The sequence below is a fragment of the Serinus canaria genome, chromosome 3 (genome assembly GCF_022539315.1).
Source record: "Serinus canaria isolate serCan28SL12 chromosome 3, serCan2020, whole genome shotgun sequence".
NCBI classification, from domain to species: Eukaryota; Metazoa; Chordata; class Aves; order Passeriformes; family Fringillidae; genus Serinus; species Serinus canaria.
Window position 1 is genome coordinate 97,462,357 of NC_066316.1, and position 11,113 is coordinate 97,473,469.

Consider the following 11,113-nt stretch of genomic DNA (forward strand, 5'->3'; position numbering starts at 1 on the left):
GGGAGTTGCATTGCCAGAAGTTATGCAGCTTTTTGCTTCTCTCACTGTTCTTACAAGGACAGCCAGAGGGTCTCTTGGTTTCCACTTCAATGGTGACACAGAGCATGACACTGAATCTATGCTGTGGGCAGTTCAGCTGCAGCTGTTTTCAGACACTTGCCGGCAAAGTTTCAGGGTTGTCAGCTCCTGCATTTTACTGGGCTCTTTGTCCTCTTTCCTGGAGGCCTGCCCTTGAAACTCTGGCCTTCATGGTTGCAGAGAAAAGCCTGAAAACACAGAATCTTACAGTATTTTTAAGTGTGACTCATGACTTTTTGCCATGAAGGGCACATACGATTGCCTCCTTTCAACTTCCCTTTGTCTCTTTGCATGCAGCCGCACCTGCAGATGTTCAGGGAGGAGTGCCTGCACTCATCCACCCTAAAAGCAGCTTCTGTGTATGCAAAAGTCAGCACCCGCTTGCACAGGTGTCACTATTCCCAACGGGCGGGTGCAGAGGTTCTGCTTGATGGGGCTACATGTGTATAAGCAGCTGCCCCTTTGAGCAAACTAGTCTCTGAACATCACATTTTAGAAAAGTAGCACAGCTTTTTCCATGGGCTCCATCCACAGAACATTTTTTTAAAGTAGTTTTACAATGTTAGATATACAGATATCTACCTCAGACTTTTTTTTCCACTTTCACTATCTGAACTTCGCAGTTATTTCACACAAAGCCCAGAGCTCAGTTAGCTGTTTCTAATGGCTGCTGTTCAGAGTGCTCAGCTCACAGAGGAAGAACCAGCCAAACAAACACCAGCGCACAAGGGATTAGAAGTGCCCATCATCATTACCACCAGTCCTTCTCAGCTTTCTCCAGGGCCTGGGGGATGCACGGCCCTGGTACCATAACCAGTGTGGCTGGGATGCTGGCAGGCCAGTCAAGGAACAAGCCACACTGCCCTGTACCTCCTCCAAAAAGAACATTCCCTCCTGACTTCACAGCACGCCAGGGTCATATAGCAACACAAAACCAAAAACTTTTATAATTTAAGTTCATCTTAAGACAGATTTCAAAAATATGTACCAACAAAAATGTCACACAGCTCTGTCATTTTGCCTCAAAGAAAGCAAAAGAGGTTTGATCCTTCTCCAAACCAAAAGGTCAGAGCCTTGACCCCCCAGCAGAATCCCATCCTGGGACTCTGCAGGCAGAAGACTTTCTGCAAGCTGGCGACAAGTTTTCTGTATCAGGCAGATCACCCAAAGCACCTTGCTGCTCTCAGAGCACTACGGAGGGAGCACAGACCCTCATTTCTCTTTAAACTCCCTGGATCACTTAATGAAGAAATGACACTAGGTGATGACACTGACACGACGGCAGCCCCAAGGGAATCTGCCCAGAAATGGCCTCAGACAGCTTCAGCACAAAGCTGCCCAAAGAAATCTTCTCTCCAGATACCTTTCATAACAACGCCTGTGACTCAGAGAGCACTTAGCAGTGAGTGTGGAAGGTAGCTGAGCATCACTACCCTGTTCAGATGGGGAAAACCAGACTCACTGGGCTAAGTGATTTGCCTGTAGCCCCACAGCACCTGGCAGACCTCAGAGCAGGAACTAGGGCTATGGTGTGCTAATTCATGGCACAGAGCCAAAGCATCCCACCTGCCTCAGAGGGGTCACAGCCCACTTGCTCCTCTGCATGCATGAGGTGAGTGTGACCCCACAGATTCTCTTGCTTGGAGACAGGATGAAATATAAATTTAACTGCCTATTATTGCCATTAAATATGTTCCACCAGCCTAGCCCTACCATATCAGTATGGAATACATGAATACAATGCAAAACAGAACGTTAAAAAATAAAGTGTAAGTGGCTGGATTCAATAATGCCAATAGTTGCATTCAATAAAGTAACATGTTTGTGATTATGGAATTTTGCTAGACACATTCTGAAGATAACATCTTATTTGTACAATGAATGGTTAGGCTAATCAGTGCAAGGGTTTAAATAGTCTTAAGTACATTAGCATAATCACTCATGAAGCACATGTAGTTTATAAATGAATTAACAGCTACAAATTAAAGAATAAGCTTCTGCTTTTTGAATCATCTGCCATTTTTCTTTAAGGAGAAAAAGCTGAAGTTGGGCATTCTGATTTTCAAATGTTCTCAGCCTGAGCAGTGTGGAAATGCCTGCTTGCACCCTCCACTTCTCAACAAGCTCAGCCCCCCAGGAAGATCCAGGGGCAGCTCAGAGAGGTAGAACTGTGCAAGGATGAAGCTTTGCAGATCCCAGGAACTCTCATCAGTTCTAACTCATTCCAGTTCAAGATTTTTTTATGCTGTGTTGGGGTTAAACTGTTTAAGGTTTCTAAAGAGCTTGTACCTTTCCAGACTTTACTAAAAGGTGCATTTTTATTAATAGGATGATTTTACAGACCTATTGAGTCTTCTGAAGTGAGCAGGATGCATGGTTCCCGCTCTGTTCTCCCTCATTCCTACACCTCTTTTTCCTGTGTTAAGCAAAAGAGGATGACAACTTCTTCACTCCTCCCTGGGGTCAAGCATACCTCAGCCAAGCATTTTCCTCAGACATGAGGAAGTAAAGTGCCTACATGGCTACAGGCTCTGCCTATAGTCCTTAAGCCTATACTGGAGAAACCCCAGCTGGAAAGACCCTCTCCAGCCCCATATCACAGCCTCCATTGAACATGCAAAGATGCCCACATGATGGAGGTACAGATGTTCCCTTTTCCTGGTATAGAAACTGAAAGGGTAGGATTCTTATAAAAAGTGACATAGGAAGGGGAATAAGAAATGGTCACCCAGAATAGGAATGAGGCGACAGAACCAGAGCAAGGTTCTTCTCAACAGAACTGGTAGTGAAATGGAGGAGTTTGTCACCAAAGAACATTGTAAACAGTGCATGGTTTCAAGATGCACTTGCACAAATGAACAAGACAGATATCCATTTGGGTACTAGACACAGGCTTCATTGGCTTAGGAAGGCAGGAAACTGATAGGGAAATACTCCTGCTTTATACCTTATCTACAAGGAAATATTCCTGCTGTATACCTTTCTCTAGGCATCAGATTGTCAAAAGAAAATGCCAGACCAGCCATTTTATGTTCTTGTATCTTTTACTTCAGAGTGGCACAGGTGGAAGATGAGAACTGCATTTTCCAATAGACAAAGCACAGGGTAAAGCTTTACCCCATGGAGACAGGCTTGTCCCTTATCTTTCTTGCACAAGATCACTTGAACAAGATCATTCACCTCCTTCCTTAGCAGCCACCCCACCCACAAAACACAGCAGCACTGGGTGTGTTGGGGCTGTGGTAAACACCTCTTGCCCCCTCACTGTCCACCCCAGCCTGCAGACAGCCCTGAGGGAGGACACCAACAGCCTCATGAATCCTTCTCATGCTGCAGTTTCATTGTGAGCAATTGTCAACTATTTGTGGGTAGAGCAAAAATTTAGTAAACGCATTTCTCCTTTGGTTAAACCAGAACTACTACTACTTGTTTTCCTTATGGAAAAAAATACTAGTGAAGCATACTTAGCCCTTCACACTCACCAATTCTTCAAAGGTGAATCTGCCTTTTATTTTGGATGGATTTATTTTGGTTTTTTCTATCTTCCTGACTGTCTGGGAACCACTGCAAGGCAGCAGACAGGAGCCTTGCACTAGAAGTCCAACCTTCTGGCCCAAATCCCTAGTAAATGTACTGCTATTTTCATCGTAGATTAAGGGCAGCCCAGCCACCTCTCACACTGAGAAGTATTAAAAATACTTCCCTCAGTTCTCAGAAAGAGAATAATCTAAACTCACAAACTAACTGAACTGAAAAAGAAAAAAGAAAAAAAGAAGAAAAAAGAGGAAGCCTTAGCGTGAAGAGCTATTATTATGTCTTCTCACATTTTGCTGTAGCTAAAAGCATGAGTTGTATATATAACTAATGCACCACCCACCCAAGCAAAAATACTTGCTCAAAAAAGTAGAGGCATGCCTGTCAGAACTCATCCTCTTCCATTCAGTCTCCATTGTATATTTTTGTTCCTGTGATAAATTAGCCCACTACTTCTCAGGTGATTCTGGCATTTCAAATTCGAACACAGGACATGCTCAAGTAAAATCATATAGTAGCTTCACTAGCAGTCTGAACTCACAGGGAGCTGGTATTCCACAAAGCAAAACCGAAATGTGAAGGTAATGGGGTGAAAGTTTGAGGCCTGCCCTCCACTTGCACTCACTCACTCGCATTAATGTTTCCATCCTGGCAGCTATAAACACTGTTTACCATCAAACACCTGCAACAGATTTCCAATACTCTCATGCTTGCAGTCTAGGTTTGCATGTAATCTGTTTTGTACGCTAGTATTCAGCAGAAACCCGAGACTGCCCTGGAGGGTTATGGTTTGTAGGTGGAGCTGCCTGGTCACATCTTTCTTAGTTTCTCATTTCTGTCCTTCTCCTTCAAAATTCTAAATGCCCTTCTCAGTGTCAGCACCGACTGAAATTCCTTTTTTCTTTAAGCATAGCTAACATCTACATCAGCCTAAGCTGTAATCGTTTTCAGGCAGACTTTCCAGCCAGTGAATAGGAACACAGAAAGATACACCTGAGACACCTCTCAGTCAGTCAAATAGTGTCTTTGCACAAGCATCTTGCAATTTTAGCTCTAGAACCAGGCTTACAAAGATAGAGAGGAAACCAAAGAGATTTTACTTCATCTCTTCATGAAAAGACAGCACAGTCTGTGACCAGCCATGCTTTTGGAAGGCAGTGGTCACAAATTCTTGGAATTTCCTTGAGTTGTAAAACAAGGTTGAAAATTTCTAGGCAAGACTCAAAATATTTAACAACTTTACAATGGTTTTACAAAGATGTTGCAGTAGATCTTGGACCTCTGCTGTATACCATTACTAATGTCAGGATAAAGAACAGGTCTTCTCACTAGTTCTGCTGCTTTCAGAATCTCAAAACAAGCTCAAGTTCACTGTAGTTGGCTCAGATCCTAACTTTCACACAAAAGGAAATTATTATCCTGTAACATAATGTGCAGGAAAAACCCTAATGCTGTGCATTGTTCCTGGGCCAGGTGACCTCCTTCCTGGACCAGGTGACCTCCCCAGCTGTCATATGCTTCTCCATCATGCCCTTATGATGCACCCTAATTCCTCCTAACAAGACATGACAGAAACCCAGGTAGAGTGGGATGAGAGCACAATTTTCATAATGTCTCAGGTATTCCTCCAGTATATCTGACATATAGGGCAATGTTGCCTGTGGTCCAAGGGAGAGTTTTAATAAGTATCTAGACTGAGTTAGCAAAGGTGTAGAATTTGGGAGCAAGATGCTCCAGCAAGCACCATTATGCACATATTTGCCACTTGTAGCTGAGGTCAGCATTAACACGTAGGCATAAATAACTGCTAGCACGCAAGGACATAATAAGACATTCCAGAAGATCTCTTCTAAGATGAAGTATTTGAGTCTGCTCCCTAAGCACTGCAAGGTAAATTGCATTCAGGTATTTATGAAGTTCATGAAGTTCAAAGCCATTTCAAGGCCAGGTCACAAAAAGTGATGGATGTGATGATACAACAGAATAAAATCCTGAAGCAAGACTTGTACACTGATTTGATCCGAAACCACAGACACCGCTCTGCTCAATCTTGGAAGAAATCCCTGGGATTATTTTCTGAGTACAGTTTTGCCATACAGAATTTATATTTCCCAGGCTTGGGGTGCACAGGAAGGCCCATGTACTACTAAGTCCTTCTGAAAAGCAGAGTATAGTTTTCCTATGCTGATTTTTCTGTTTGTTAGAAGTTTAGGGCTTTTAAATCATGCTAATGTGTCTAGAGATTGCAATGGGAGGGTGTTTGAGAAATCCAAAAATAAAATAATGTAATGCAGCCAAATACTTAATTACCAACATGTGCATCTGTTGTCAAACCATACGCTAAGTGAGTGGCACTGCTCATTAGTTCTGCTTTCAGGAGCTACCAGGCGTTCGTGTCATCACTACCAAGAGTCTTCTGAGTCTGAATCATCCCCGGAAAGGACAGATTCTGTCACTCATGCAGTCGCTGTTAACAAGAATGCTGATGGTGTAGCAGGTGTTTCCTCCACTTCTCTAAACCTGGAAAGGTTCTGGCACAGCTTCCCTCCAATTTTCCCTCTTCAGAAAGGAAAAACAATCTTTCTCTCCTGGCTCACATGAGCAGGCAGGCATGTTCCAATAACTCAGGTATTGGACACAATTGCTCCTATTCACTCTGTTGCCTACAATACTGTGTGATTATCGTGCTCTGCTGGTTCCTCAGGAAAGAATGCTGGTTTATCCACTCCAATCCCTTTTCATGCAATAAAACTCTAGCCCAGTGAAACAGAAGGGGGTCTGTGACACACAGCAGTAAAAAAGGTCCACTTACTATTTAGCTGACCCATTGTTTTGGCAGTGGGTTTGAAATGCTCTTCCAAAGTTGCTGACTGATAAGTCCTTTCAAACCTTTAAGGGCATCTGATATTCTGAAATGGACTTGGAAAACTTTCTGTGCTTTGTCCACATAAAGCAAATGCCAGCTGGGATCTAAAGAAAAGAGCAGAGTGTTACTACCAGGAAAACAACACACAAGTGCCAAAGAAAGGATAGAAAGGATCTGAGCAATCCCAAATATGGGTTGCAGCCTGATAAGACATTACAGTAAAAGCTCTACAGAACTGGCTGCTCCAGCAGACACTGAATGTACATCCTGGTTAGCTCTTGCAGTATTGAGGGTCTAGGGCTGGCCCACTCCTTTCTAGGGATTGCCCAGGAATGGGGCTGATCCCCATGGCTCATGCAGTCAGTGTAGCCTCCTGTGGCTTCAGGTAGACAGTAGAAGAGCACTCACACCTCACTCTGGCTGCTCTTCTTTGGCAGCTGTCCACCTGTCCTGGTGTGCAAGAGCTGATCCAGCCTACACTGAGGATGCAGCAGAGAATCAGGGAACCATAGCTGGGCTTCATCCCAGGTACAGCTTTGCTAGATTCCAGTTGCATCCCAGCCCAGATCCACTCAATTCCCCCCCTTTCTCTGAACCAGAAAGGCATAACTTAAGTCTCTTCCCTCACTTTTGAAATGACTTGTGGCCTTTTAAACAGGTTTCTTTATAAAGAAAAAACTCAGCAGTTAGCAAACACTGAATGTGGCCAAGCCCAGGCTAAGGTAGTGGCATTTGCATGGGCACAGCAGTTTGAGGTTGTCCCCAGGCTGCTGCTACAGAGCTAGAGAGGGCAGGAATTCCCCTTCCTTCCCTGTGCCCCACTTTTCTGTGGAACGAAACAGGCAAACCAAATTCTTCTCCTTTTTTCAAACAGCTGAAGATGGCCCAAGCACTCCTTTCCACTCATAATCAAATACACATTTTCTTTTCAGTGCGGTGGCTCCCAAGAGCTAAAGCTCAAGCTGGAACATTGAAACACACAGCTTAAATCACCAGTAGAACACCTCTGGTGCTGACACTGATGTACCCAGCTTGGAGCTGTTCAGGGCTTGGACAGTACTGGCACTCCATGCTCCAGAATTCCCCTCTGCAAGCTTTCCTGTCCCTGCCAGCTGCAGCAACCAACACTGCCTACAGCAAATGTGTCACATATAGGTAGGTCACTAAATATCATGCCCAAATGCAACACAGACCAGATGCCATTAAGGAAAAAAAAAAAAAAAAAAGAAAAATCATGTTGATGTAAGCACTATGCTTTTACTTCCCCAAGTCTGACAGGCCTCCTACACAGCCAGCAGCAAGTAGCTATTTCCCTTGTAATATCATCAACTTCCAGTAATGTTCACTTGCCTGTTTTTAATACCCTCTACCGTCCTTCCTACCATCCTGTGATAAATCCCTTCCCCTCTACCATTTCATAACTGTCCAGATCTTTTCCTCTCTCTCCCTACCACATCTGGCTTCTGGACCATTCTCCACTTCTTTCTGTTAGCATTTTCAAAGCTTATCTAGGGCCCAACAGACTTTTTTTTCCCCTTCTTGGTGGTGGAGGGAGGAGGAGGGGGGACCTGCTGCTTAGCTGGCTTTGGCAAGCCTGGGCAGCTCTAGCTGAACTCCCCAGCCCTCTGCCAAGAACAGTCTAAATAGGAGCACCAGAAACATCTTTTAATGTCATTTGTATTAATATTTTTGGAATTAGGCAGACTTGAAATTACTTTAAAAACATTAAAAAACAGAGGAAAATGGTTGGCAACCATGTGAAGCTCAAACTGTACCACACACAGTACTGTCATAAGAAAGTGGCTATAACACGAGCGTCTAAGCCATTTGTATCAAAGGACTATTTTTCCATTACTTTAATTAACAAAATGTTCTTAAAAGAAGACTTCTCTCAGGTTCTGAACAGAAGAAACCATTCCTGTCTTTGCTCATCCTAAGCAACATACAACAACAGTTCAATGTATGATGTGTCTTGAGAAGAAGACCCTGTCCCCTCAAGGTATGTCCAAAAGGAAAAAAAGGCAGACAAGGATGAAAAGGACTCTTGTGCCTTTTGCCTCTCCAGCTCTTTTCCTTAGTCACATGTTCTTCATGCCAGGGAACCACGGTGACTCTCAGAAAGGTCCCTGGCTTGCTACCTACTCTCATCAGGCCCAAACAGTTCCTTAGAATTTCACTCTGTCTGCCTTAACTTTTCTTCTGTGATCATCAGAGATTTCCTCTGTACTCACCAGCTTTAATATCTTACAAGATCAGACGAAGGATCACTTAACCAGCATTTTCAAGGAGAGTTACAGCCAGCCAGATTCTTGGCAGCCTCCTTCCTTCTCAATCTTTGGCTTCAGAGGGGTAGAGACAGCACTAAGGGATAGACTCAAAAGATCACCTTAGAAAAGCACAGTCAAGGTTTCAGGCTGGTTTTCTGATGTCCAAAGCAAATACAAATTAAGCAATGAAAATTTCAGGTATAAAGGAACTGGAGACACTTCTCATGTAGAAGTGGGACTGGACAGGGAGAGGGGTTGTTAAGCCTTGGACCTTGGGCACTGCATAGTTCACAACCTAATGCCACCTTCCTCTTCTTCATCCCACACAGGGTGTAGCACAAAGGTTTCATAATGCTGCAAGGATGTCACATAAGACATCCTTGAGACAAAGCAGCTGCCCCCAGTAACAGCAGTCTGCCCCTGGCTATCCTCAGCTTGGGTTTGTGTCTCCCACACGATGATCACAATGCCTGAACTTCAGTATGGATACAGCCAGCAGGTCTACTTTGGGACAGGATCCACAGCAACTGCACCCACAAGTGAAAAGCCTCCTTACAATAACAAAACATAGGTTTGGAACCATGAAAGAAAGCAAAATAATCTGTAGGAGTAATCTAGATATATATGCACACTTTAGGAGGGAAAACAGATAAGAATCTTTCAGGTGAATTAGAGGTCATACACTTGCATAGGAATAATGCTTCGTGAGTCTACAATAATTTCATGATTAACATCTGCTTTCTTGGCCAAGGAATGCTGGTTTCTATTTTCCATAGCCCAACCCTTGTTCCTAGCTTCTAGACAGGTTTTTGCATTTTAGTTGTCTCTGTAAGAGAAATTATATTCATTCTAATTCATTTTGGATTTAATAAATATCTCAGGTTCTTATTTGTCCCCTTAAATTTATTCTCTCATTTAAAAAAATACAAGTAATTAAAAATTGCTAGATGTCTGCTAGACTTCTGCTAATCTCTCTCAGTTGCTATTATCAATATGGATTGCAGCCTAATTCATTTTGTCACAGACAGGAGAAGGAGTCTGCATTTCACAATGGTTTAGAAGTCCCTCAAAGCTTGAAAGGAACTTGTCAAAGTCTTTAAAATGTTTCTAGATAGAACTTTTCTGAGGAGCCAGCAAGACTAAAAAATTCCATATTTTTTTTTTTTTTAAATCAAGGTGAACACCTTCCTGCAAAAGAAAAACAAAAGCTGCCATACAACAAGTGTAATTATTTGAAGGTTGGTTCGGGATAATGTAAAACTTGCCTTTGGCTTCTATGACAAAAGGCAGCCCAGTCCTGGAGATCTGTTAAGTATGGGCCTCATTTACAAGTGTGGCTTGATAATCTGCAGTACTGAAAAGCTTTTCTTTCTAGAAGACAAGAGGGTTGTACACTCAGACTGCTCCTCATACTTATGGGAACTGTGAGAGCTAAAACATGACTGACACAATCTGCACTTTTCCAGAAAGCAATGAGTTTTGTTTGTTTCTTTAAATTTCTTTCTGCCATATGCTAAATGTGACTACCATTTTACATTATAATATTTTGAGTTGGTTTGATTTGCTGTACATTGTTGCTTCTGTAAAATAAGATCTATGCAGGAAATTTGATAAAGTAATTTTATGTCTTCTACTCATTGCTACTACTTTTGCTTGCTGATAAATTAAATTCAAGTCATCTGAGTCAGCCTCTTATTTTAGATCATCATCCCATCTCCACGTTTTGTCAAATAAATATGCTTGTATGTGTAACTACACATAGAAACCTACAGATGATCTACATGACACTCCCTCACTTTGCAAATTAGAAAAAATTATTTCTTCTAGAGTAATTTACTTAGGTTTCACAATCACTTTCCAGCCCAATTTTCAAAGCTATATCATGACCAAACTTCTATTGCCTTCTGCATACAGAAGGTATTTTATTAGCTGAGACCCACTTCCTTGCTTCAAAGTTATTACAGCCAAAGAGCCTGGCTATGAGTGGGAAGTGGCAGCTCAGAGCATTGCCCTGTGAATGCACCCCCATGACGGTCTGTCCCAGCACAAACGCGTGCGTGTGTGTGTGTGTGTGTGCGTGTGTGTGTGTGTGTGTGTGTGAGTGTGTGAGTGTGTGTGTGTGTGTGTGTGTGTGTCCGTGTGTGTGTGTGTGTGTGTGAGTGTGTGTGTGAGTGTGAGTGCGTGTGTGAGTGTGTGTGTGAGTGTGTGTGTGTGAGTGTGTGTGTGTGTGTGAGAGTGTGTGTGAGTGTGTGTGTGTGCGTGTGTGTGTGTGTGCGTGTGCGTGCGAGAGTGTGTGTGCGTGTGTGTGCGCGTGTGTGTGAGTGTGTGTGCGTGTCTGTGTGAGTGTGTGTGTGCGCGTGTGTGTGCG

At 43.2% G+C, this 11,113-nt stretch overlaps 1 long non-coding RNA gene across 1 annotated transcript in view; it reads right to left on the bottom strand.

The window, feature by feature from the left end:
* LOC127059469 (uncharacterized) overlaps positions 1-6,556 on the bottom strand; it is a 130,280-nt gene extending 123,724 nt beyond the window's left edge. The window contains exon 1 of the long non-coding RNA XR_007777363.1: positions 6,425-6,556. This is a non-coding gene — a long non-coding RNA (uncharacterized LOC127059469). The remainder of the gene's footprint in view (positions 1-6,424) is intronic.
* Between the last annotated feature and the right edge of the window lie 4,557 nt (positions 6,557-11,113).